General features: G+C 41.9%; 1 protein-coding gene across 4 annotated transcripts in view; it reads left to right on the top strand.

Moving 5' to 3' along the window:
- The first annotated feature begins 18,164 nt into the window (after positions 1 to 18,164).
- The window catches only part of Rcbtb1 (RCC1 and BTB domain containing protein 1), a 39,436-nt gene continuing 30,234 nt past the window's right edge, over positions 18,165 to 27,366 (top strand). For 2 of the 4 annotated variants that reach the window (XM_027390431.2, XM_027390433.2), the window contains exon 1: positions 18,256 to 18,479. The gene's annotated coding sequence lies outside the window, so the exon portion shown is untranslated. Of the gene's footprint in view, positions 18,235 to 18,255; positions 18,480 to 27,366 lie in introns of those variants that run through there. The other 2 variants (XM_027390432.2, XM_027390434.2) reach the window with 2 other exon arrangements.

The raw sequence follows: 27,366 nt of genomic DNA on the forward strand, positions 1-27,366 counted from the left end.
ACTGTGGCCTATCATGAGCTTGAGAAGAATGTATGACCTGCTGTTGACACAGGAAACAAATGATTGAGTAGAGCTGTGTCCTTGCTGATTTGCACTTCTGATAAGGGGAGGGTGAAATCTCCAGTGAAAATAGACTCACCTACTTCCACTTTCATTTTTATCATCATTTTCTTCAAGCAACTTGTCACCTCTTTTCTATGCAGATAAACCTATTTGATTCTTTCTCCTCATTGAGTACTAATTCCTTTGTCCGTATAAAATGTCTTCCTTCCTCTTAACTTTCCTTGCTTGGGAATCAGTTCTGTGTGAAATCAATAAATCCTTATTTATTTCTGAGAACGGTGTCCACTTTTTTTAATATACAGGATGGCTGCACCCGAGAGCTCTAAACCAAAAGAAGAAATCATACCCAAAAGGAGTCCATGGTAAGAAACTCAGGGCTGAAATAAATAAAAAAGAAACAATAAAAGAACAACAAAAACATGAGGGAGCAGGAAGTTGGAGCTGGAGGAAGAATAGAGGACAGCAAGATAAGAGATACCACAATACAGGGAGCCATTATAGGTTTAAAGAGAAATCAGGAGCTAGGGAAATGTCTGTAGATCTACAACGATGACACCAACTAACAATCTAAGCAACAGAGGAGAGGCTACCTTAAATACCATCCCCTGATAAAGAGATGGATGACTGACTTATATGCCATCCTATAGCCTTCACCCAGCAGCTGGTGGAAGTAGAAGCAGACACCCACAGCTAAACACTGAACTGAACTGGAATCCAGTTGCAGAGAGGAGGAGTGATGAGCAAAGGGGTCAAGACCAGGCTGGTGAAACCCACAGAAACAGCTGACCTGAACAAGGGGGAACTCTTGGTTCCCAGACTGATAGCTGGGAAACCAGCATGGAACTGATCCAGACCCCATGAATGTGGGTGTCAGTGAGGAGACGTCGGAAATATATGGGGCCTTTTGTTGATCAGTACTTATCCCTAGCATAAGAATAGACTTTGGGAGCCCATTCCACATGGAGGGATACTCCCTGAGCCTAGACACAAGGAGGTGGGCCTAGGCCCTGTCCCAAAGGATATGACAGACTCTGAAGACCCCCTATGGAAGGCCTCACCCCCCCTGGGGAGCAGAAAGGGTATGGGATAGGTAGGGTGTTAGTTGCGGAGTGGGCAGGGGAGGAGAGGAGGGAACTGGGGTTGACATGTAAAATAATCTTGTTTCTAATTTAAATAAAAATGGAGAGAAAGAAAAAAAGAATGACAAAAAAAAAGATTTGATGAAACAAAGAGTTAGTTCTTTGAGAAAAATGAATATTGGCAAACCCTTATCCAAAGTAACTAAAAGGTATAGTGATAATATCCAAATTAACAAAATTAGAAATGAAAAGGGAGACATCAGGGAAATGCAAATCAAAACTACACTGGTTTTTCATCTTACATGGGTCAGAAAGAATAATCAATAAAGCAGGTGACAGCTCGTGCTGGTGACAATATTGACTAAAAGGAACGCTCATCCATTACTGGTGGGGTGCAAACTAGTATAGCCACTGTAGAAGCAATATGGTGATTCTTCAAAAGATGAGAATCCATGTAAGTCATCATCCAGCTATACTATTCTTGGGCATAGACCCAAAAGTCACTTCATCCTACCACAGAAACATTTCTGCAACAACGTTCACTGCTGCTTTTTTATAACAGCCAGAAATTGGTAGCATCCATTCTTAAACAGATTAATGGATAAAGAAAATGTGGTACATTTACACAATGTAGTGTTACTCGGCCATTAAAAAATGAAATCTTTTGGTAAATGGCAAATGGATGGAAGTAAAAAAAAATATCTGAATGAGGAACCCAGAACTAGAAAGAAAATTTGTTGGGTTTTTCACTTACATGTGGATATTAGTTGTTAAGTCAATGATAACCAATATGCAACCTGTAGAGCCACAGATATTAGATATAGAGTAAGGGACTAAGGGGAACAGATAGATCTCCCTAGAAAAGGGAAATAAAATAGAAAGTTATGGATGTAAGAGGGGGATCTGGACCAATAAGATCAAGTAGAAAGGGAGAGAGAATGGGAGAATGGAAGGAATATGAGGAGAAATAGCTAAAATCAAGGTTCATTTAAGGGATGGTGTCGTAATTTAAGAAAAGCAGCATGAGAGAGAAAGATGGCATGTGACAGGGTTCAAGAAGAGTTTTTTTTTTTTTAATTAGGGAATGGGATCATATAAAGGGGAAAGGGAATGGGGGAGACCAGCCTCTGGAGACAGAAGCAGCAGGAGAGGAGAGAAAGGAAAGATGGGGAGAGAGAGGGAGGAAGAGAGCAGGAGAGAGAAGAAGGGGAGAGAGAGAAAGAGAGAGAAAGATGGGAGGTAGGCAGGTCCCTTTTAAAAGGGAACATAGTGAATATACACAGGTGTGGCTTCAGATGAGGGCATATCCTGTCAGAACCCCAGGGACAGGCCAGTACAGATGCCTGAATACTAATAGATAGTATGGAAACCGAATGCAGTGGAAGCTTCCTAAAATATATACATTCATGGAGGTGATCTAAATGACATTTCTGAATAATGGGGGAAGATAGAGCCCCAAGTGACCATCTCATCACCAAATGAAGCTTCCAGTACCAGGATTGGGTTACACCTAGTTGCATTGTTGGCCAGAGGGGTCCCATGGGGACCCCCAAACAACCTGCACTGTGGCCGAGACTATAGGTTGCTCTCCACAAACTGACAGTAAGGTTTCATTGCTGATGACAACACCTACACAAAACAATGAAGAAGGAGAAGTCAAGCTGGTGCTATTTAGGGCCTTCACCACTATAGTCTAGTGTTTTGGGTACAGGTAGGTCTCTACATGTTACCAAAGGAGAAACAAACACCTACCTAGCCATAGACCCTTTGGTCTACAGTGGTGTCCTGCCTGCAAGATATGCTAGTGCAGTGGTGGCACAAAGTTTGTAGGAGTAACTAGCCAGTATCTTATTTCACTGAAGACCTACCACTTCAGTGAAATATGGAACCTATATCTGACACTGTTTGGGTGACCCACCTGAGACTAGATAGCCTAGGAACATAGGGAAAACCAAATAATACTCTTCAAAAAAAAGAAAGAAAGAAAGAAAGGAAGGAAGGAAGGAAGGAAGGAAGGAAGGAAGGAAGGAAGGAAGAAAACAACAGACAAAAACAGTAATGAAATGACATTCTGCTGTTGTCATAGATCAGTGCCTTGTAAAGACACCATCAGAGAAGCTTCCTCCTGCAGCAGATGGGAACAAATACAGAGACACACAGCCATAAGTATACAGAGAAAGACCTGGAAATGCTCACCCCTAAACAAGATGTGTCCATCAAATACTCTATCAGGGCTCTGAGAAACGTATGGAAGAAGATGTGAAAAGAGTCTAAGAGCCAGAGAGGATAGAAGACACCAAGACAACCATGTTGCTCCTCAGTCAACATGATCGTGCTCATAGGAACTCAGGCTGAGGCAGCATACACAGGCCTAACCAAGTCTGCTTGGGATGGGGCTCTAGAGAAGACAGAAGTGGACACATGCCCCCATACCTAACCCAGAAGTTGATAAACACTTGCAAATGAAAACTTCTTCCAAGGGTGCCACTGGAGAAACAAGTTATGTTTTAGGGTAAGACAGACACCCAGCTGTGGGTGGTCAACAGAAAATGAATTCAAAGGCTTCTTTGGAGGTTCCTTGTCACATAATGTCATGTCAGGGTTCTGCCTTTTTAAATTTTATCTCATTATTTTTATTTCTATTTGTTTTTTTTTTTTTTTGCCCTACAGGTTCTTTGTATATATCTTTTGGCTCATAGTTTAGTATTTTTATGGCATGTCCGTATGTGTAAACTAATGAATCTTTAATTCTTTTGCCTTCTCTTGGGCTCTTTTCCTTCTGTTTCTCTTGTCCAATTCCAATGTGTTAGTTTTGTTTTATCTTCTTTGACTATTATCACATAAAAGCCTTGTGTTTTCTAGTGAGAGAAAGAAAGAGTGTGGGGATGCATAGGAGGAGAAGTGGGGAGGAGTCAGGAGTAAAGGGAGAGGAAACTGTAATCAGGATATTATATGAGGGCAAAAATCTACTCCCAACAAAAGAAAAATAATTTCCCCACAATATAACGTACTTTTAAGCTCAGCCTAGAACCATGATTCAGGCCAGGCTGGCTCCTGATCCTCTTGGTTGTCACCAGGAGCACCACTGAGCTTCCTAGTGCTCACTAAGCCATGCTTACCAAGGTTGTGGAGTCCCATCTGTCTCCTCCAATTTCAGGCTCTGTGTCTGGAGAATTCCTATTCAACTCCTGGAGGATATGCTGAAAGACATTCAGAAACTATGTGTGGATCCCTTTGAAGAAGGCTTTCTGATGACTGTGGGAAAGCCTTCTTAGGATCTGATTTCTTTAAAAAGTGTCTTTTCTTGGATAGAGCTAGAATCAGTCAGAGAAAAAAATCAGTGCAGAAATCAGGGCAGAAGTGAACCACATGCAAGGATCCCTTGTGTGAGGTTTTAGACTTACCCAGTGTAGCTGAGGGTAGCCAACTTCCTGACGGGAATGAGAGATGAGGCAACTCTCCAGCAGTGATCGTATGGGAGAGGTAGCAATGAGGGTAGACGAAGAGGGAGAGGGTTGGAAGATAGCAGGGCGCTTAGTGGAAAGTTTGGTTACACAGGAGGAGCTGGGCATAGCCATCATTAAGGTGGGGAAGTAGGAAGTGTTCTTTAGAGGAGGGAAAGAAGTAGGGCAGAAAACAGACAGAGGATTGACACGGAGAGCAGGGTGAAGACTGGAAGGCTGAGATGGGAAGAGGTGAACACCGGATGGAAAAATACACAGTGGAGAAGTCTGGAGAGGAAGAGGATTGCGTAGACTTCCCAAAGTTCTTGGATGCTTTCTTCTCATCTTCCCATCACCCTGCATAGCCCTTACTTGGCTAATGGCAGTTAGTGACTGAGCTTGGCTAGACCAGCTGTGGCAGTTATGTCACAGGTCAGCTCTCACCTCATTCCATGACAGAATGTCCATTGTGAAGTGGGCACACCCTCCCTCTGCTCCAGCCTCACCTCCCAGGGTCTAGGTGTAAGAGCAACCATGGCAAACAGTACTGAAGAGTGAGGCTGTCACATTAGTCTTTGCTATCGGATAATGCTTTCCTTTCATTGGTGGAGACTAGGCATTCACATGGGCTAGATCCACGTGTCTGAGTCCAGGAACTGGGAAAATGTGTGGACATCAATTTAAGTGCCTAAAAAAGGGCTTTCATGTTACACAATAGGACAAATAGAAATAGTTAGATATCTCTCTCTTTCTCTCTCTCTCTCTCTCTCTCTCTCTCTCTCTCTCTCTCTCTCTCTCTCTCTCTCTCTCTGTGTGTGTGTGTGTGTGTGTGTGTGTGTGTGTGTGTGTGTCCCTTTTCAAACCATACTTCTCTCTCTACCTCATGCCTCATGCCAGTGGATCAGATGTAAGCTCTTAGGTACTGCCCCAGCATCCTGCTGGCCTGCCTGCTGCCATGCTACCCATCATGATGGTTATGGACTCGATTTCTGCAACTATATAAACACATTAAACCCTTTCTTGGGCTTGGTCACCTTGGTCATGGTGTCTCTTCCCAGTAATTAGGACAGATGTAGTACCAAAGAGCTCTGGTCTTGCTGTGACAGGCCTGATCATGCTGGGTTTGGAGCAATGAGAAGACTTTGGACTAGGGAAGACTAGAGAAGAGGTTAAATATTGTAATTAGGGCTTAATGGTGCATTCTTATAGGATATTGGAAGACAAAATTGCCAAGAGCAGTGTGGACCAGCTCAAGGGGTTTCAGAGGGAAACCTTTGCAACTGGGCTGGAGACCAATCTTAAGGAACGTGGCTATTCTCTGCTCCCCCCCCCCATGCTACTTTTCCTCCCTTTCATGTAGTAATGTATGTTCTGTGCCATTGTGCTGCAAGTGTGTAATTAATCTTTGCTTTTATATGGGGTTACAGTTAAGAGACTGAGTCCTAGAACAAACCTTGAGTCCCCGAACAGACTTTGCACTTTTAAACTGCTGAGACTGGGTTGTTACACAAAGAAACCCTGCCTCAAAAAACAAATAAACAAACAAAAAGGTATTTATTTCAGAAGGACATTTCCATCCCTAACTTTTTTAATTTAAAAAATTGAACTTTATTATAAAAAATTATACACACATACATACACAAATTTATACCTAAATTAACTAGACCCCAGGAATGTACAACTCAGTGAATTTCTACATAGAGTAGCCATGCAAAATGGAAATTGTAATTCTACAAGAAGCAATATAAATTTATGAATTAAAACTCTCTTTACTGCTACATAGTGTCTTACAGTGATTATTTTCAATGTATACCTTTTACGGTTAAAAGTTTCTGAGGAACCAGGCATAGTGACTCATGCCTTTAATTCCAGCACTCAGGCAGAAGCAGGCAGAGTTTTGTGTGTTCCAGGCCAGCATGGTCTACACAGTTAGAAATCCTGTCTCAAAATAAAAAATTCCTGGAAAAAATATGAGCTCCATAGAGACCAAATAAAACAGGTAAGCATAAATAAAATGTAAATTAAGGAAAGGTAGAGTTGGGTTAATGGCTCAGTGGTTAAGAATGACGGCTGCTCTTGCATAGGACCTGAGTTGAGTTACCACACCTACATTGAGTGGCTCACAACCAACTCTAACTCCAGTTCCAGATTTGATGTCCTCTTTTAGTCTCTGCAGGCATTAGACATGCACATGGTACACATACATACATGCAGACAGACATACAGATAAACTGAAGATGAACAAATCTTTAAACACCGAGTAGACTTTATGATAACAAAAAAACAAATTTGAACCCCATTGTCTGTACCTGTAGAAAAGTAAGCTATTTCTCAGCTTCCTGATTATGTAAGAAAAGCAGTTGATAATGGGAGCATATGCACTGACAACATCCATTCAGGCAAACACATTTTAGTTCTAAAACTTTTTTTTTAATTTTGTTTTTTGAAATGAGGTCTCTCTACGTAACAGTCCTGGCTGTTCTGGAACTCACTTTGTACACCAGGTTGGCCTTGAATTCACAGAGATCCGCCTGCCTCTGTCTCCTGAGCACTTCGATTAAAGGTGTGTGCCGCCATCGCCTAGCAAAGATGTATTTTTAATGTATTCATATTTGTGTGTGTACATGTACACATGTATATACGCATTTGGGTGCTTGTGGAGGCCAGAAGTATGTGTAGGATTCCCTGCAGCTGGAGTCACCGGTGTTTGTAAGTTCCCTAATGTGTGTGGGTGCTAGGAGCTGGAATCCTGCTGGTGCAGCAAGTGCTCTTACCCTGTGAGCCATCTCTCTATTCCCTAAACCACTTACTAGGAAAAACTGGATCTGAGATGATTTTTTTTTAATTACAGGTAATATAGATAATGCAAAATGTGTATATGAGATTTCGCATAAAAGTGGGGTTTAATTTTTAAGGGAAATGTTCTTATATTTCTGTTTGGTTAAGACAGTACTCACACACAGGGTAAGATTAGTGTGAATCTGAGTTGCTTTTTCTTCCCTTTTCAGATTTTTGACTACTGAATCTGAAGAAGCTGGCCAGGACAATTGCTTGTAGTTTAATGAAATGGTCCTCCGTCGGCTTGCCTGTTTGAACACTTGTTTCCTGGCTGGTGGTGCTGTCTGGGAAGGTTATGGAACATTAAGGAGGTGGAGGCTCTCCGGAGGAAGTGAGTCACTGGGGCAGGCCTGTGGGTGTTATATCGCAGTCCCACTTCCTGTTCAGGCTCTGCTTCCTGAGCATTCCTGGACACACACAGAGACTCCACCTCCCACCCCTGAGCATGCCTGGACACAGATCACACCTCACACCCTGAGCATGCCTGGACACAGATCACACCTCACACCCTGAGCATGCCTGGACACAGATCACACTTCACACCCTGAGCATGCCTGGACACAGATCACACCTCACACCCTGAGCATGCCTAGACACAGATCACACCTCATACCCCTGAGCATGCCTGGACACAGATCACACCTCATACCCCTGAGCATGCCTGGACACAGATCACACCTCTCACCCTGAGCATGCCTAGACACAGATCACACCTCATACCCCTGAGCATGCCTGGACACAGATCACACCTCACACCCTGAGCATGCCTGGACACAGATCACACCTCACACCCTGAGCATGCCTGGACACAGATCACACCTCACACCCTGAGCATGCCTGGACACAGATCACACCTCATACCCTGAGCATGCCTGGACACAGATCACACCTCATACCCCTGAGCATGCCTGGACACAGATCACACCTCTCACCCTGAGCATGCCTGGACACAGATCACACCTCATACCCCTGAGCATGCCTGGACACAGATCACACCTCATACCCCTGAGCATGCCTGGACACAGATCACACCTCACACCCTGAGCATGCCTGGACACAGACTCCACCTTCTACCCTGAACATGCCTAACACAGATCACACCTCACATACCCCAACCTTCCCCTGCCACTACTCTGTCTTGTCATTAGCTGGTAGTCTTCTCTGACAACTGCCATGTGGTCTCAGCTGCACTGGAATGATCCCCTAGAAAGATAAGCCAGAACAAATGCTAATTTCTGTAGGTAGGTATTTTATCACAGCAAAGAGAAAAGTAAGTGATATACTTTTCAAGTAAGTACTCCCAAATCTATTGAACCTACTGCAATTTAAAAAAAAAAAAAAAGTTACCTCGACAGGAAACAATTGATAATATCTCAAAAGAGGAAAGTCCAGGAAGGTTTTTTCAACTAGTATGTGGTCCCACTGGCTGAACTGATTTTTAAAACCCCTGGTTTACATTCAGTGCACTTATGGTGTTGGCAGTAGCCAAGCAGAGAGAAGCAGGTGATTAATTATGTCCGGTCAGTTAACTACTTTCTGATTTTTGCTGAGGTATGCAATCTGTTATGTGAGGACTTTGAACACATAGTCTCATTTCTTTTATGTCTTTTTCCAATTCTTTCTGGAAAAATGTAGTTGATGCTAGCTGTGACAGAAAGTTCCTAAAACTTATTTCCATGAAGATAACACTTACCTATTGAGGTGTGACACAATAGAAAGCTTTAGACTTTTGTTATAGTTTTGTGATGGACCTGTGATCATCACCCAAGATGGCTTTGGAGGTTGAGTTACACTTGTACATCCCATTTAAGTCACTCCTTTCTCTACAAAAGCACTAAAGGTAAGTAAATTGTGTTCAAATCCATCAGTCCATAGTGCGTTATTTTGACAAATTTGACAACTCTGTAGTGATTGCAATGAGTGTCTGATAGTTTAGTGTATTTGATAAAATGAAGAATTCAGAAATTCATTGTCTTAGTTACAAAACACCATGACCCAGATAACTTACAAAGGAAAGCATTTAATTGGGGACTTGCTTATAGTTTCAGAGTGTTAGTCCAAGACTATCATGACCAGAAACACGGCAGCAGCCAGGTAAGCATAATGCTAGAGTAGTAGCTGAGAGGCCATATCTTGGGGCAACATCCACGAGGCAGAGAATCAACTAGAATGGTGTTGGTTTTTGAAACCTCAAAGTCCACCCTCCTGCCCCCACCCCACGCCCTCTGGTGACACACCTCCAACAGGTCCTACCTCAAATCCTTCCCAAATAGTTCTACCAACTGAAGACCAAACTTCAGATGTTTGATCCTACTGGGGTCCATTTTCTTTCGACCACCACAGCTGTGAATATTTCTGAGCTTTACAACAGAAGGAAACACCACACTGCCAGGTATCAGATGAAGCAAAGGAAAATTACAGGAGAAACAGGAAAATGCTTCACAAATGAGTAGAATGAAGACAAGACATCCCCTAAATGTATCAGATACAAATGTCTTATGGCAAAGGAGAAGTTTATAGTTTGAATGACACAATTTTTATTATTAAATTTATTCATTGATTTTCCATCTGACCAGAGTTTCTCCTCCTTCCTCTACTCCCATACCCTCCCCCAAATCCTCTCAACCACAACTGGCTACATTTTAAAAAGAAACAGGTCTCATACATACCAATAACCTAGTCTTTCACATTAACATTCTGAGAAAAGGAAATTAAACATAAAGTGAGCAGAATGGAAGAGCTAATACAGTTCAGATGGGAAAAAAAAAACTAATGCATTGGAAAAGAGAGCAGAGTAAACAGAATGAAAAGTGATCCCTTAAAAAGATCAATAAAATTGTCAAACTTTTAGTTAGAAAGACTGAGAAGAAAACAAACTCAAATTATTAAAATCATTTGCTGTAGCCATCAACACAGAGTTTGTAGAAAGTTAAGGGACAATTAAGAACTTTATGAATGAAAGTAAGCTGATGAGTTAGGTAACTTATATAAATGAGAATAATTTTTGATTTGTTTAAGACCAAGTCTCACTATGTAGCTCTGAATGCCCCAGGACTCAGTTTTTGTCTAGACCAGGATGGCCTCCGAACTCTTAGAGATCTACCTCCCTCTGTCTCCTGAGTGCTGAGATCCGTGCCCTGTGTGAATAATTTCTTTAAAAACATAGAAAATCTTGACAGATGTCTGACAAAGAGGTTTGTCATTTTAAAACTTCCTTTAGAAAGGCCTCAGCCACAGATGGCTTTGCCATTGAATTCAATTCTACCTAATGTTGAAAGGAAATTGGTGCCAGTTTTTCATAAGAATTCATGAGGAGCAAACATTTCCCAATGCCGTATTAAAGCCAGAAATATCCTGATGCTAAACCAAACAGGGCTCTCATAGGATAACAAAAATAGGAAATATATTTTCTCTTCTGAATATACATGAAAAATGCCTTAAGAAAATACCCCAGATGAAGCATCATATAAAAAGAATTATATTTCACATAGAATGTGTTCTAAAAGCAAATCAAGATTTAATTAACATCAGGATACAATAGAAATAGTGTATCAAATCTATAAGGCACAAATCCACATGTATAGAATTCAGGGAAAATAACAAAGCCCAGCACCTTAATGATAGAAAGAAAATCCAGCAAACCCGGAACAGAAGGGAATGATCTCACTGTGGCAAAATACCGTCACCAAAACCCCATAGCTGATATCATGCTAATTGATGAGACTTTTGTGCTTTCTCTTTGTGATGGTGACATTTGTTTGTTTGTTTTCTTCAATTTATACAAGCTAGGTCATCTGGAAAGAGGAAACCTCAAAAAAGAAAATGCCTCCATCAGGTTGTTGGGTAAGCATGTCTATGTAGCATTTACATGGTTAAAGATTGATATGGGAGGGTCTAGACCACTATGGGCTGTGCCACCCCTTATAACACCCCTGGGAGTAATAAGACAGGGAGCTGAATGTGAGCTTGAGATTAAGTCATTAATCTGTGTTCCTTCATGGCTTCCAGGTTCCTGCCTCTAATTCCTGCCCTGAATTCCTTCTATAGGGCACTGTTATATTGAACTATAATTGGAAATAAACCCTTTCTTCTCCAAGCTGCTTTTGGGGTCATGATGTTTTATCACAGCAGTAGAAACCAAGACACTCCTTAAGATCAGGAATAAGACAAGGATGCTGACTTTCACCTCTATACGTATTTCCTGGGATGTGCTAGGCATGGGTTACAAGTTAAAAAGAATTCAATAAAGGAAGTGAAATTGTTTCTCTAGATCACACAGGATCATGTAGATAATTCTAAGGGAACTTCCTAAGCATTTTATAAATAAAACCTTTCAGTAAGATTACAAGATTCAATAAGCTGAACAATATTCAAACATGTCTATGTTTCAAAGCCTACATGTGATTAAAGTTCTTAAGTTGGAAAGTTATTCTGGCTTATCAATTAGGTCTACCATAATCAAAATGGACTTCAGCCAGGCATGATGACACATGCCTTTAAAAGCAGCAATTGGGAGAAGGCATAGGCAGAAGCAGGTGTGTCTCTGAGTTTCAGGCCAGTGGGGGATACATGGTGAGATTTATTTATCTCAGATTAATCAGTGGTCTTTATAAAAAATAAAGGGAGTTTTTTTTAAAAAAAAAGGTTGCTGTCAGATAGAAGATATAAAGATGCATATGTTCCAGTTTGGATCCTGAACACCCCTCATGAAGCCCTGTATTAAAATCTTGGTCTTCAAGTACTGGAGAGATGGCTCAGTGGTTAAGACCACTTGCTGCTCTTGCAGAGGACTCAGATTTGATTCCCAGCACCCACATGGCAGTTACCAACCATTCCAATCCCTGGGGATGCAATGCCCCTCTCTGACCTCTGAGGATACCAGCATTATAGGAATCTTTCTAGAATAAGCGCTCCAACACCAGTGAGTGTGGAAGAGAGGAGCTGTCAGTGGTGGACCAAAGCTCCTGAAAGCCTTCAATGCCGGGTCTAGTTTGTATTATCGTTTTATACTCTAAAACCATGAGGTTGGGAAAGCAAGCAAGTAAGCAAGATTTTGCAGAAGTACACATGGCATTCAGCAGATTGCTAAAGGCTATGACCCATTGTTTCAGATATTTCTCCAAGTCATTCTGTTCCGGGTAGCAAGTAAAGTCATGCTTGACAAACTGGCAGTACCCGCAGTGCTTTAGTAAATCAATCAATAAATTAATAAATCAACACCCAATAATGGGTCCTTTCTACCTTATTCTGTTTCAGAAGGAGAAAGCCAACTCCTAAAAGCTGTCCTCTGACTTCCACACCTGTGCCATGGCATGTGCGCACACACACACACACACACACACACACACACACACACACACACACACACAGAGAGAGAGAGAGAGAGAGAGAGAGACATACTCAAGAAGTCATCTAATCAAGGCTGAGTGAACAGGAAAGAAGCAACATTTGGAGTCAGTCAATCAGTGGGCACTCACTACCCAGAAGAGGTCTTCCTTTGAGTGAGGCAGCTCTCCTCAGCTGAAGCAATCCAAAGAAGACAGACGCTGTAACTGAGGCAGGGCAATACGTCATCCAGGATGGTCTGTTGCCTGTGGTGGCACAGCCTCTTTCCTCAGCTGAGTTCTGGGAGCAGCTCCTGTAGGATGCTAGAGGATTTCTTTTCATGATAATAACTGACAGAGGTTGGTGGGATGAGCAGCGCCCCTGCTGCCACAGCAGACAGTGACCCTCTCCCTTCTGTGCTGTGTCTTCCAGACCCTTGCTGGGAATGAGCACTTGTGAAAGTTTGAGTGATTTATCTAGTGGAGTGCCTCAGAATCCCAGCAGTGTTCCATTTCCCTTCCTGCTCTACCTGCTCAGGATCTGCCAACACTATGAGTTGTATATGTTGATTATCTCAACGTCAAACATATGTTTCAATGTTGTGACAGAGCTGCTCTCTCTGGATGACAACCAATTACTCTAGGCAACTTGTTCCTGATTAAATGTTGGTCCTTGGCATGAGGGGCTCTAGAGTCGGACTTTTCTTTGGGCTGCCAGCTCACAAATAACAACAAGGAGACTTATTATTATGAAAACTCGACCTTAGCTTAGGCTTGTTCCTAACTAGTTCTTCTAACTTAAATTAACCCATATATTTTTTTAAATCTATGTTCTTCCAAGTGGCTCATTACCTCATCTCTGTTCTGACCATCCTGCTTCCTCTGTATTTGGCTGGTGACTCCCTGTGTGCCTAGATTCCTTCTTCTCTCCCTTTCTCTCCCCAGAAGTACCACCTATCTTCTGCTGCCTAGCTATTGGCCATTCAGCTTTTTGCTATACCAGTCACAGCCACACATCTTCACACAGTGTACAGATATTCTGCAACAGAGCCCGAAGTGTCTGGATACTACTATAATTTGGATTTCAGTGAGGACTCTTGCTGTGGTCCCTTTAGAAATGATTCCCCACTGGGAACAAAGACCTTTGACGTGGTGGCCTATAGATGTGATTAAAGTGACAAGTTCCCCAAGTGGTCACTGGGGTTGATGAAAAGTAGGACTATTACTGTCCCATGCTTCTCTACTCCCACTCCTAGGTATGCTCCTTTTAGCGAGACAGATCCATACTATGGTCAGTGAGTTAGGCCATCACTGTCCCCTGTAGGTAGTACTTTATCTATACAGGTTATCATTTCCAAGCTGACTCTTCAGCCATGCTGTCAGCTGGCTGCTTCATTACTCATCAGGTCAGTGGATTCCAGGTGGTGTGCCACGTGACAGGTCCGGAAAGTTCTGTGGAAATGTGAGCAGGCCTATGTCTCCTTTGCTGTGAAGTGGGTCCTTGTTCTGATAAAATGCTAGGTGGAATGCTGTGTTGGTGGATCAAATGTAACATATACTGGTGAGATTGTTCAAGCCTAATGACTTGAATTCGATCTGTGGAATCCCTAGTTGAAAGAGATCCAGCTAGCTCCTGAGAGTTATCCTCTGACTTCTACACACACAGTACATGTGCAACTGTGCACAGACACAATACACATATATTGTATATGTATATATGTATATACACAGCAATAATAAAATTTAAAAAATAATTATAAACTATAAGCCCTTGGATAGTCATGTTGGCTGAGATCCTGAAGTTAAACTCATGAAGAGTATCCCTGCCTGTTGTTTTAACTCTGGCACAGTGGCTGTGCCTGAAATCTACTGCTATTTCAGCCAGCAATTGCAACTCCATAGTTACTGGCCTCCTTCTCTGGCAGCAGCCCGACCACTTACGTGGCAGCCCCGTGGGAATTCTGCTCCTGCAGACACCAGCTCTGTCGCTGCCACTAGAGGTAGCTTTAACTAAATCTCTATTGTTCTAATTACAAATAAGACTTGAGATTCAAAGGGTGAAAATCTGCTAGCTCAGAGAGGTTGAGTAGCAAGTAGGTAACCTTCTGCCCTTTCTGGTGTCTCCCCAAGAGAGCATCCTTCAGCTCCACAAAAACAGAACAAAACAAAAAAATCTGTGCCCCTTAAAATCCCTACTACCTCTGTTGTGTCTCTCTGTCTCTTCCAGATGCCCTCTGATGCTCTATGATTACTTTCTGTCAACTAGTTGCTAACTCCGCCTCCTGACCCAAGCTAATTTTAATTAGCAGAAATGCAAACTTGGGGTTCACATTGTGATCAAATATCCCCCAACATCTGCCTATCCTATTTAAATAAATGGCTGCTCTTTCCTGTGTGTTAAGAGTCCAATATGATCAATTCACCACCAACTGGATGGTTGGTATTTTCACGTGCTGCCTACCCACTTTATACCATTGTATCTTGGCAATGGTTTCTGCCGAAGGCAGTTTGCAGTCTTTAAACTAACACTGGTAAGTGAGAGATCATGGAGTAGGTCTATGTGTAGCTATTCTCTTCATAACCATGTCATCTCTGTTCATGGATCTGTTGTGTCAGTGAAAGGATGGCTGATGAAAAAGCTGACTGACAGACTATTCCAATGGTTCAGCAGGTAAAGGGGTCTGCTGCCATGTCTGATGACTTGAGTTCAATACCCAGGATTCACACAGTGGAAAGAAAAACTGACTCACAAAAGCTGTCCTTTGATCTCCACACTTGTGCTAAGACGTCTGCCTTCCTGAACGTCTATCTGCATGTGCTCAAGCGCACTTACACACATGTGCGCGCACACACACACACACACACACACACACACACACACACACACACACACACACCACGGTCATCAGTGATTTGAGAGGCATTTGGGAGACGGGAGGAATTGAAGGGTGGAAAGAAGGATGGGTGCAAATAATGTTGATACAGTACTCATGAATGAAATTATCAAAAAATGTCAAGCAGTAGAGTTGGCACTTGTTAAGTGATTTGTAACACAGACTTAAGCATAGGGTTAATTGAGAAGCACTTGAGCAGAGGGAAGTATACCTCCAAGCATGCGTGTCTGCTTCTCAAGAGAGAGCACCATGACTGTCTTTATCAGCTGTGGTATAGACCAGTCTGAGTCTGGGGGCACCTGCTGAGGTTCCAGGTTCTTGTTTCCTGGAATAAAATTGATCCTGGATCCAGAAATATGATGGAAATACAGGTTTCATAGCAGAAGAGAGAGGCTCTCCTCAGAGAAAGGGTAGTCTAGAGGGGTGGGACAGGACCTCTTGGGTCCCCAGTGTCATGACCTATTGTAGGTTATTTGAATAGCTCCATCTTTTTCCCACATTCAGATGGCCAACCCAGAAGCTTTTCTCCAGCATGCTCTGTTTTCTTTCATGTAGCTTCTGGGAGGGCTTTCCAGTCTTTTTGCCAACTAGCTTCTTTTTGTTTGTTTTTGTTTTTGTTTTTTGAGGCAGGGTTTCTCTGTGTAGCTTTGGAGCCTATCCTGGCACTTGCTCTGTAGACCAGGCTGGCCTCTAACTCACAGAGATCCGCCTGCCTCTGCCTCCCGAGAGCTGGGGTTAAAGGCGTGCGCCACCAATGCCCGGCTGCCAACTGGCTTCTTTCATGTTAATCTTAATGTTTTTTAAATCCCTACCATATTTTGAATTTGTTATATTTGTATATGACAAATGTAGATAGCTTCTGAAGTTCCTAAGGGCTCTTAAGGAATATGATTGAGACTACAGTGAAATCCTGATAGATTTATTATCAGGATTCTGATAGGCACTGACTAGGATTACAGCTGATAGGTAAAAACAAAATCTAGATCACAAGGATGTGTGGAGAAGTTAGATATTTTCGATGTTTACAGAAGTTAATGTCTTGTGAGAATCCTGCAAAATATATGGCAAAGAAGGTGGTATTCAAGTCAGATAGACTGAGGTCTTGTAGTTCATTGGTATTTTAACATTCCTACCTGAAAATATTTCTATATAACAGGAATATTGTCTCTCTGTAGGCAATCTTGATTTCTGCCAAAAAGGCTTAAGAAAGACTCTGAAATAAGGGAGAAAATTATGTTCCCATAATTTTCCCTTTCTATGCTCCCTGAAGTCTACCAAATTGCCAACCTTTTGGCGTAGCTACTTGGTTTAGCAGATAGAATCTAGCCAATTGTCAGTTATTGTAAGTCCATACAGTCCTGTCTCAAAGAGTTCATGGTGTATGAGAGCAAGTGACAAGAGATAATCTCTTATAGGAAATGAGCAGGAGCACATTGCCCTGCATTGTGGAATCCCTATTTTGAATATGCAGTGTTTTTGGAAACTAGAGCAGTTGCAGCTGAGGCTGTCAGAATGAACTTCAATAATTGAAGATGTTGAGTCTGCAAGAAGGAAGAGTAGGTGATGTTTGACCTCAAAAATGAAAGATGAGAGGAAACTGATGAGAATTTTGAGAGCTAAATATTAAATTGGTAAAATAATAGATTTTATTCAGGAACTAGTACAATAGAGGAAGAGACACTAGAATACAGAACAGGGCTCAATTCCTATATTGCAATAATTTCTAAGCGAAGTCTTTTTAACCTCTTCACTGCCCGACTGTTTTTCCTTCCTCCTGTTTTTCTTCAAGGAAGGAGGTGGTGATTTAGGACATTTCAGATCAAGGCAAAAAGAATGAACGAAGCCAGAGAGACCTACAGCAATTTAAGGGAAAATGTAATCCACCGAAAGTTTAAATACTCAGGAGAAACAAGGATTCTCCATAGGCAGAAAGCAGCGTTGTACTCGGGGAAGTATCAGCGGATGGTAACGTTTTTGTAGAAACACATCCACTTACTAGCAGCGGTTCTCAGTCCACGGGTCTCATATCAGATTCACATTAGGAGTCATAACTAGCAAAATTACAGCTAGGAAATGGCAACTAAATAATTTTATGGTTGGGAGTCACCACATAGGAACTGTATTAAAGTGTCATAGCGCTAGGAAGGTTGAGAACTACTGGCTTCGGGGTACACAAGAAACAATGGAGATTTGTATTTACTTCAGGAAGCTCCAAAGGGAAAGGTGAGTCTGAGCACGATTGCTTCAATGCTGTGCCAGGGAGTTTGGACTTTACTCTCTAGTGCCAAATGGGAGCTCCCAAGTCTAGGGAACTTTACAGCTGATAGTGTTCTGACAGGAATTGTGCTGCACAAAGCAGCCACTCCCTTCCAGGCCTCAGTTGAAGCAGATAGCTTTCAGGATCCCGGGCTCTTTGTCCCCTGGGCTCAGGTGTTCAGCTTTCCTCAGGTGCTTTCCATACAGGACAGGGAGGGGCGGAGAGACACGTGTTCTGATAAACAGCGGCCTGGGAGAGGCGGGGCGCGGGGCGGGAGGAAGGCCAAGGTCCGCGGCCATGCTGGGTAGCCTCAGTGTTCCGGTTCTCCCAAGAGACGTAAGTCCTGGCCGCGGCTACTCGTGCCCTCCGTAACCGTGCGCCTCGCCTCCGGCCGGGCCTGGAACAGCACCCAACTCCGGGGTCTCTGGCGCCGGAGGGCGCGCGCCGCCGGGTGTCACGTGACACGAGCCGCCCACGTGACCGGTGGTGCTCGCTCTCGTACCCGGGCTGCGGGCGGAGCCGGCTACGGTGGCGGCGCTGAGGAGCTAGCGGAACCTGGGCCCGGCGGAGCGGCCTGGCAGGTAGACCGGTGCGGGGCGGAGGTGCCGGCGGGCGGGCGGGCGAGCTGGCGGGGCCGTGTTAGGCGGCTGCGGAGTCCGCACGTCGGCCCCTTCCGAGGGCCGTGGGCAGCAGGCGTGCTCGCCACTCTCGGGCGGGCGACGCGGACTCCGCAAGCCGCGATTCTGTATTGCGGGGACCTGACCCAGGTGTGCGGTGAGCTGAGCAAATGGCGTTGCCCGCGGCCTGCCCTGCTCGAGAGGACCATTGAGGCACGCGGGTTAGCGGTAGAGAGCTGTCTGGTGCAGAGCGTAGAAGCTGAGGGCTGCAGTTTTATGAGACAATAAATAAATGTCTCTTAATCTCTCTCTCTCTCTCTCTCTCTCTCTCTCTCTCTCTCTCTCTCCGTCTCTCTCTCTCTCCATCTCTCTCTGTGTGCCCCTCCCTCTCTCTCTCTCTCTGTCTCTCTGAGACAGACTTGCCTTTGCTAGTTGGCTAAATCTGAGTTTCTGAGACTGGTGTATGCTGTAACAGGGACAGCATCAAAAGCAAGAAATGCTGGCAGGCTTGAGAAGACGCTTGGACCCTAACAAGACTTTAGAGTGTGCTTTAAATTCTAACTTCAACTTAAATCACAACTGTATTTAGCTTCTCTTCATATGTGGGCTGGCTTTCAAGCAATTGTGTGAATACCAGTGCATTTATTAGTACTTCTAGGCGACTCTTTTTCTTTCCCCCGTTAATTTTGTGCCTATTGAGGACGAAGTGATGCATTAATCTTTAAAGTGTTTCTTCTACAAGTTATTTTTATGTCTTATGATCCAAAAGGGTTAAGTAACACGAATCTCAGAAAACCAAGAGGCCAAGACACCGAGACACATTTTCTTTCCTACTAGGAGTTCTGTGGTTAAGTTTTTTAAATGTTGCATTACCTTGTGTGTACCGAGGAAGGTGATGAGAATTGCTTGATTTTAACTCGAATGGATTTCCTAGGATGCCAGTTAATAATTTTCTGCTATGTAGTTGACTCACAATATGGATTTAATTTTAAAGTTTCCAAGTATGTCTAGACCACAGTGTATGGCTTGTAAAAAGTTTACAAGCAGAGAATGGAGGCAACTTTAGAAAATGTTAATAAATATAAAGAACAATGTACATAGTCTGTAATTTTACTACCTAGAGAAAACATTTTGTATTTTAGGATGTGAATTCTATTTACTTTGGAAATTTGTGGAGTTTCAGAGTTCACATAGTAAGATTTCAGATTGTAAGAGAAAGCCACTACCAAGTGTTTGGGGATTGAAGCTGCCAGAGCCTACTTGACTCTAGAATTTAGGTAGTTTGAATAACAGTTCAAATAACCAGGCTACTTTTGTGTTTTGGAGTAGTAAATATACTCTTAAAACTATGATCATACTCAGGCTCCCATAGTCACAGATGGTTAAGTGTGAAATAACTTCAGGAAATGCTGGAGCTCATTCAGGGAGGCCTTTTCTGGAACCTTCTCTGAAGTGTTAGGGGAGTCCATAGTTTGCAGAGGCGAGTGTTCCAAGTGTCCAGCTGCTTACTGGAATAACTGTGATGTGCTAGAGAGAGTTGTAGTTGTAGAGATGACGGTGTCCTTTCTCAGATGGGTCCGTCCTGGATTCAGCATGGCAGAGGTGTGTCAGTGCCACCGCTTATAGCTGTGGGAGTTTCTTTCCTGAGATACCTAGAGAAGCCTCACTGCCTGCCCTCTCCTCCAGAGGTGGAGGTGGTTTTCTCTGCTTCATTTGAATCTAGTCCTTTGCAGGGTGTTCCACCATTTCTGGGTATGGCCCTTAGGAGACATGGCAGCTTTAGCTTTCACCATGGCGAAGGAAGTCTGTGGGCCAGTTCTAGGCTGGTAAATTACTAAGAGATGGCTGAAGCTCAGTACTTCTGAGGTTGAGAGAGAAGATCTTGAGTTCAAGGCTACCTTGAGCTGTGAAGTGAGACCCTGTTTAAAAAATATAGATAATTGGAACAACATAATGTCTTGTACCTTAAAACCCTTGGTGTCAATCGGGGCCACTATAACTGAGTTCCAAGATTAAACCCTGCGCACAGAATTGTTGTCAGCATGTCTATAAATCTTCTGTTATGACACATAGAAATATACTGAATTAAAGTGATGACAGTAACTGGCTAAATATAAAAACAAATTTCCTTCTGTATCACTGATTATTACTGATGTGATTATTGTCACTGGTTTTACATTAACTCTTGTGATATTATTCAAATGATGAATGTGTGATATTCCCCCTGTAGTTTGTCATTTGATGAAGTTTGGTATCATGCATATAGTTTAAATCCTTGTTTTCAAAAGATGTTAGCTCTTCCGTGAACATATATGGAAGAAGGGATCTTAAGCCAACTATCATTTCTAATGAGTCTGCCACATGACTTTGAGCAAACCAAGTATTAGTTTTCTTAGGAGTGTTTTTGTCTCTGCCTTTGAGAAGAATCCTCCGAGAGCAGTTTCCTGTTCCACTTTAGGCTAGAGCCTAAACAAACAAACAGAAAAACAACAAAAATCAAAACAAACAAGCAAACAAAAACAAAAAGAAACCTCTTTCCTGGAGAAGGAAATTCTGAGATCAGAAGGTACCTCTAGACTGTAGAATCTATCGACTATAGTGTCCAGTTTTGGGCTCTGCTTCATCTGTTTGTTTTTAGGACAGGGTCTTTCTGTGTAGCCTTGGCTTGCCTGGAACTGTCTATGTGGACAAGACTGGCCTTGATCCTCCTGCCTCTGCCTCCTGAGTGGTGGAATTAAAGAAAAGTATCCTTTGTCATAGTCCATCTCACAGGATGTGTTTCCTCCTACTAACCCTATAGCCACTTGGGTGGTTTGTTTTCCAATCAGAGCACATGATTTCAGTATTATTTCTTCACTTAACAATGAGCTGTCAGAGCCTCTGTCCTAGAATTGCCAGAAACTTCTGGGCAGTGAAATGAAAGCAGCCCCTTGGGTGACAGGTTCCAGGGGCCATTACTGCAGGTTATGCTGCAAGTCAAATAATTTCTGGCTCTTAGGGAAAGACAGCTATAGGACCTGCCATTCTCATCTTAAACAAATAATGAATTTAGACAAACCAATTATGCAAAATGTGGACACCATCAGTGTTGGGGAATTCTAGGACAGTAGTCATGCTGTGTTTAAATGAAGGTGGGAGGGTGATCTTCAGTGACTTCTGTACGGTTGGCCTTAGCTGTATCCACAGATGTTGAGTCTTGTCCAGATTGAGGGCATGCTTTCCCTTTTATTCTTCCAGTTCTGTAAGCTGTTCTTGCAGCTGGGGAGGTTATAGAATTAGTGTCTTGGCAGAATTTGGGGATTGCATTTTATTTGTAGCCCTTATAACATTGAAGGAGAGAGGAAGTTTTAAGGCATATTTCCGTTCTAAAAGGTTAGGGGCTTCTCTGGACCTGGACACTGTACTGTGAGTCTAATCAGGAGGGATAGAGTCTCGGTATCCCAACGCCCACCAGAATAGGTATGGAAGAGGTTGCTACAGGTAGCATTTGGCTCTATAGGAAGCCAAAGGATTTTTTTTTATCTTACATTGTAACATAGATGGATGATAGTTGCAAAATTGTACTCCAAAAAGTTTGCTGTAAACCCTAGAACCCTTTTATTTGAAAGTTTTCCTAGAATACAGATACAGTGAACTAAGAAATGGAGAAGTCCACATTGTTAAATCTTTATGCATACATAGGCACTTAGAGCTGGACAGGGTGGTACATTTCTTCATCCCAGTATGTAGAAGGCTGATAGGAAAGGAAGAAAGTTAAAGTTGCTTGCTCTGGAGGGAATATATATATACTATATATATATATATATATATATATATTATATATATTGCTAAGGAGATGTTTATACTTTACCATTGCTAGAACACATGGCAGCTTTCCTGTGATAATTTTCATATAATTGTCACTATTTTGCAGATTTAGCCATGGCTGTGCCACATGGATTGTGTACTTGCATGCTGTCTCCCATCATTTGCTTGTTCTAGTATGGTTTTTGCATTTAAGGTCTGAACTTGGGATCATAATCCCTATCAGGCATTTTGACCTTCAGAGGGCCTAGGCCATGATTGTATGGCTCTTTACAGTGTCCTTAGCATTATTTATAATTGCAGAGAAATTAGTTAGCTATACTGTTGATTTGGTTCATATTATTATTTTGTGTTGGGTTTTTGTGTGTGTGAGGATCTTAGATTTTATTTGTAGCTCATGAACTACAAAAAAGGCTGAGTTTTAAGGCAGCTTGGCTTCTTAAACTGATGACAAAAGTCTTACCCATCCTGTTTATAAAATAGAGAAATTGCTGTAGGAATCTTCAGTATATATCTAAATGCTTAGTTAAATACAATTTGAAATTCAGAGGTCTTGTGTATCTGACATTGCAGCTTCTAATAGTTTAAGTATGGCTTTAGAGCAAATGCTGGGACTGTCCAGCCTCTGGAGTCCTGTGTTTTCACTGCCCAGCTGCTTCCATACTGGAGGATGTGGCAGACTCCATCCTGCTCTCCAGACTGCTTAGAATTTTGGTGCTGACCAGCTTTGAAGAGTTGCTTTCTTTATTCTCTTTTCCTTTAGTAGCTTTTGGGTCAGCAGAAAAGCTGTTCAGAGGGAGAAAGCCCTGTTGTTGACATCATTCCCTTTGTTCCAGATACATTCTGGTTAGTCTGGGAGAGGAGCCTGAGGTCTATGAAAGACATGCACTTATAGATTAGCTGTAACGTCTTAGTATTTTTTAATATTGACATTATTATTTCATCAGAAACAAACTTTCTATACCATTGATCTTGATTTCCTGTCTTTCAAACTCTGTAAACATATTCAAATACGCTTTTTGCCAGGTCAACAAAATAAAAATTTTCCCCATCTTGCCCTAATGCTTGATTCCTAGGGCAAAGTAAAATAAATGGGCTCTTAAGAGGATTGATTCCCTTCTCCTTCAGCCATCTAGTTCTAAATGTAGATTTCTAAATTTGGAAGGTTTGTGTTTATAGTCCCTAAATTTACTTTTGAGAATATAAAATACAATAATCTTTCCTGTGTATAGCACAGGCTCTCTGAGCTAGGAAAAGCCATGGTGGGGAGTGGGTTATTGATCTGCAATGCTAATGGACAGAGAGGAAGGAAGCAGGGTCTGTTTTCAGTGCCAAAGAACCAAGTGTGTGAAAGCTGTTCAAAGTCTTCTACCTCTGCTTGTCATTTCTCTAAACATTCCCACTGTTTATTATGTTCAAAAAAATGAAAGATAATTCAGGCTGGACATGTTAATGCAGATGGTGACAAAGCATCTCCTAGACAAAATACAGGTTAAGAAAAATAGTAAAAATTACTCTTAGTTAAGTACTACAGGAATAGCTATTGAATATGATGGACATGCTGATTACCCCTCATGGTTGTGATTATCAGTCCAGCTCTGGGAGGACCTTTGTGATTTTATTGCATCTGTTATGTTGCTGTATGGGCTGGAAAAGCCCTTTTTCTTATAGAAATGTTCTGTTGAATATACCTCTAATCTGTATTTTAACATTCAAAAGATAGAATTAATGAAGCATAATTGCACTTTTGCAGATGCATTTTTTAGGACTGAAGCTTTTTATGTTAAATTTTAATAATGTATCCTTGCATATACTGAAGGGTTGATGCAAGCATAATATTGCTCAGATTTTTTTGAGGTGGGGGATTCAAGTCTCCCAGGCTTGTCAGACTCACTGTGTAGCCCAAGGAGAGCCCTGACCTTGTGATCTTACTGCCTCCACCTCTGGAGTAGAGGAGAGAGAGAGAGAGAGAGAGAGAGAGAGAGAGAGAGAGAGAGAGAGATTGTTTCCATGGCTGGTTTTATGTGGTGTTGCTACTCAACCCAGGCTTTTGTGCCTGCCAGAAAAGCACTCTCCAGCAAGTGAGCTATATCTCAGCCCATCAAATTACTGGATTTTTAAAAATTATGATAAAATATATGTAGCATTAAGTTTACATTTTAAACATTTTTATTTTTTAAGAATTTATGTATATGAGTTTTTTGCCTACATGTATGTACATGTGTGTGGTGCCTGTACTCCAGACCCTTTGAGCTTAGAGTTACAAATTGTTCTGAGCCTCCATGTGGGTGCTGGGAAACAAAACCTGGTCCTCTGCAAAAGCAGGTAGTGCTCCTAATGTTTGAGCCATCGCTCCAGCCATATGTCATTTTTAACATTTATAAATGTCTAGTGACATTAAGTACATTGATAATTTTGTTCAGTTACCCCAACCATTCATCTCTAGAACTTTATTGTTTCAAATTAAAACTGTATCCATGGCCACTTTAGAAATCTGTATGGCAACTCCTCAAGAAAATGGGAATGAGTCAACCACAAGATCCAGCAATTCCATTCCTAGGCATATACCCAAAAGAAGCACATTCATATAACAAGGACATCTGTTCAACCATGTTCATAGCAGCATTATTTGTAATAGCCAGAAACTGGAAGCAGCCTAGATGCCCCTCAACCGAAGAATGGATAGAGAAAATGTGGTACATTTACACAATGGAGTACTACTCAGCAGAAAAAAACAATGGAATCTTGAAATTTGCAGGAAAATGGATGGAACTCGAAGAAACCATTCTGAGTGAGGTAACCCAATCACAAAAAGACAAACATGATATGTACTCACTCATATGTGGACCTGCTTTATGATACATAGTAGTGACCATGCTTTATCAGAGCTGTTTTTAATGATGTTGCTCAGAATGGTTTCCTTCCAGATGATGATTGAGAAGCTAATTTAAAAAAAAAAAAAATGGTGCCAGGTACCACAAGAGTAACAGAACTGTGCTGTTTTCTGGGATTTTGTTTTTTACTTTTTGTTGTTGTTGTTGTTGTTGTTTTTAAATGGAGTGTGCTGGATGTCTCTACAATTTTGTTCAAATGACTGCAGAACCTGGAAAAGCTGTTGCTGCTATTGATGCATAACATATTGCTATTATTGATATATATATATATATATAAATATATATATACATATATAATTTGAATTTTTGGAAACTTTAGCTGTGCTGTCAACTTTGGAAAAAAGTATCCCAGTTTACCGTGTTGAGTTGGCATTGTACAGAAATTAATAGCCATATTGGTCTAGAAATGTTGAACTTAATTTTTTTCCATTTGTACAGGGGTAACGCACTGTATTAAATATGTAAGGTCTTAAAAAAAAAAAAAGTCCCAAGTCAAGATTGAGATTAAAAAAAAACAGTTAAGTTATAAGAGCTAGCAATAAAGGAGACTAATATAAGGATTAACATTCATACTGAATCATCTCCTCATCATGATCTGATGGCTGGTTGGTGGCCCAAAAGAAAACCTGCTACAGTAGCTAACTACCCAGGGATGGTGAAGTCACCATCTTGTCATTGAAGGAAGGAAGGATTATGAGGCCTCAGGCCTCCCGGACAATTTTTACAATTAAAAAATAAAACAAAGTTTGTAAAGGTAAAAAAAAAAATGTATCTATGGAACAATAACCCCCCCTCAATTTCCTCCAGTGCTCAGTTCTTGGCGACCACTATTCATTCATTCATTCATTCTTTCTTTCTTTCTTTCTTTCATTCTTTTCTTTGTTTGCTTTTGAAACAGGGTCTCACTACATAGCCCTGGCTGGCCTGGAACTTATGATGTAGACCATGCTGGCCTTAGACTCACAGAGTTCCTCCTGCCTCTTCCTCCTGTGTGCTTCTGATTTTGACTATTCTAGATACCTCACAGTGGAATTGAGTATTTGTCCTGTGTGATTAGCCGATCTCACAGTAACACAGTAACTTCAGGGTGTATCCTTGCTGTAGCATGTTCAGAATTTCTTCCCTAAGGTGGTGTGTGTAGGTAGGTCACATTTTACCTACAATTCACTGTCAATTAACATTGCTTGGCCACTGCTACACAACTGAGTTTGTGTTTTTAATTCTTTTGGCTATACTAGAAGTGCAATTGTTGTCTTTTTAAGTCTTTTGGCTATATGAGAAGTGAAATTGTTAGATATTTCATTTGTTTGAAGAACTACCATGTGGTACTTCTTAGTGGCTTTGGCATCTTACAGTCCTACTTTTTTTTTTTTTTTTTTTTTTTGAGACAAGTTCTTGTCATGTAGCCCAAGTTAGCCTTGAACTTTCAATCCTCCATTTCCAGGCTCCTGAGTGCTGAGATTATAGGCATATGCTACAATGCCCAGCTTTATATTTCTACCTTTTACATTTTTGTTAATAATTTTAGAGATTTTTAGGGCCAGGGCAATGGCTCTCCAGGGAAAATCACTTCCTGTGCAAGCCTGAAGACCCAGATTTGATCCTTGGAACTTAGGAATGAGAGAAGCAATCCCACAAACTTTTCTGACTTCCGTATGTGCACCCATACACAGTGCAAACTACATAGGATGATATTAGTAATACAGTTTCTTACTTATAGATTTGCTCGTGTGTGTGTGTGTGTGTGTGTGTGTGTGTGTGTGTGTGTGTGTGTGTGTGTGTTGGGAGGCCAGAGATCAGTTTTAGGTCTCTTCCTCTATTACTAACATCTTGTTTTTGAGCCGAAGTCAGTTGCCAAACAAGCATAACAATCACTGTACTACTGAACTGTGGAACTGTGCCCCAATTCCCAACTAAGACAGGAATAAATCTTAAAAGTCTTAGGAGTTAGAGACTAAAACATAATTCAAATAACTATGGATGTGAGGGCATTCTGGCTGGGACATCAGTCGCCCCATTGATCATCATAGTTGATTTGGCTGCTGTGGTCGGCTCTCATGGCTTCATGTGCTTCCCCCCCTGAAGCTAAATACATGCTTGGCCCCACATGGCGGGCAATAGCCTCCCCATGAGTAAAGGAAGATGGGTCTTTG

Source organism: Cricetulus griseus (assembly GCF_003668045.3).
Source record: "Cricetulus griseus strain 17A/GY chromosome 1 unlocalized genomic scaffold, alternate assembly CriGri-PICRH-1.0 chr1_1, whole genome shotgun sequence".
Classification (NCBI taxonomy): domain Eukaryota; kingdom Metazoa; phylum Chordata; class Mammalia; order Rodentia; family Cricetidae; genus Cricetulus; species Cricetulus griseus.